This window comes from Cajanus cajan, chromosome 11 (genome assembly GCF_000230855.2).
Source record: "Cajanus cajan strain Asha chromosome 11, NIPB_CcT2T_4, whole genome shotgun sequence".
Lineage (NCBI taxonomy): Eukaryota > Viridiplantae > Streptophyta > Magnoliopsida > Fabales > Fabaceae > Cajanus > Cajanus cajan.
Genome location: NC_138527.1, coordinates 31,679,088 through 31,680,603, shown reverse-complemented (window position 1 = coordinate 31,680,603; position 1,516 = coordinate 31,679,088). Strand labels below are relative to the sequence as shown.

Here is a 1,516-nt window from a genome sequence, read left to right as displayed (position 1 = left end):
GTGCTCAAAATTAACGGTATGTATTTTTCTCCCTAGTGGATCCCCAGTCAATGCTTACTTTATCTAACTAAACGGATATTTTCCATATTTTAAGTAATTAAGCATGCATTTCACGAGGGTAAGAATATGTATATACGAAAGGTTTTGGTTGGTTTAGTTGTCAAAACATAAAAAACTCACATGCACGTTTTTTATTATCTTATTTTTGGGGACACATCTTTGATCATGATTATTTTACACACGTAAACAATTTAACGATGAATTTAGGTAGGAGAATAAGCATCAAATACATAAATATAGTCAGCTAGGTAGATGTTATATATATCTTCTTTGCTCGACTAAAACATAGTCCCTGAAGATACATATATACATAAAACATTTATAATTAAGAGAGAAAAGATTTGAAGGCCACACGAAATCCTCCTAGATTGAAAGCCAGGTATTGGGAGTAGATTCATAAGGTGAGGATAGCAGAATATGGAATTTATGTTAAAAGCAATAATTTAACCGTAAATAATAGAGCATCACAAGTGTTTATATGGTGTAACAGTGAGGCCACGTCATGGTTTGCAGCCATATGTATCAAGTCCTACTCATACATAGCAATCTGAATAGAACTTATGGGTTCCACATGCATATGGTTTCCAGGATAACCTTGACCCCCTGCTGAGATGCTTCCTATGGATCCCACTTATGAGATGGCATATTGTACTTGAATCCTTTATTCTTTTCTTTTTATAAATATATTTATTATTAAAACGTATCCATATCCTTAGTGCCTATGATTCATAAAATTTATAAATAGTGTAGGAACGCACATCATTTTTTTTTAACACAATGGTATCAAAATTTATATATGAATAAATTTAAGTTTGGTATTTTATGCATGATTATTATAATATTTATTTTTGTATAAATGTAACATCTTTCACGGGAATTTCCTTTTTGTTCTTGCACTTTTGTCTTTTTTTTTTCTTTTTTGCTTTTTTGGGGGGTCTTGTATTTTTTGAAGATAATATTTATTGTGGGGCGTACATGGATAATAGTTATTTTAAATAAATAAAAAAAAGGAAAAAATGTGGCATAATTATAAGAAAGGGAAATTGTGGTGTCTTAATGAAGATATGGTGCATGATGGATGACAATTTAACGCTTTTTTGATTGGAGAAGGGAGGTTGTGGTCCTAGGAGTGCCACAATGTGAATTAGTATGAATGGAGAATTGGCATTACAATTTACAATATCTTTTGCAACGATACCATGGATGTACTTGTGTATTGAAATTGGAGGCATCCGAAATTTGGATGAAATGTTGATAGTTGCACCGTCTCTGGCTGTTGTTGATATATTCGTCGCAGAAATTCTCCAATTGAACAATGGATATCTATGGTTTCGCCAAATCATTGATTCACACGTGTGCAAGGAGAGAAACGAGGAAACTTCGACTTCGGCAAATGTATAAACTAAATAAATAAAAAGTGGGATTTAAAAAAAAAATTGTAATTATTTTATTTATA

At 31.7% G+C, this 1,516-nt stretch overlaps 1 long non-coding RNA gene across 1 annotated transcript; it reads left to right on the top strand.

The window, feature by feature from the left end:
• Positions 1–344: 344 nt before the first annotated feature.
• On the top strand, positions 345–767 carry LOC114916011 (uncharacterized). The gene is made up of 2 exons (XR_003804318.2): positions 345–461; positions 551–767. It is a non-coding gene; the product is annotated as an uncharacterized LOC114916011 (long non-coding RNA).
• The last annotated feature ends 749 nt before the right edge of the window (positions 768–1,516 follow it).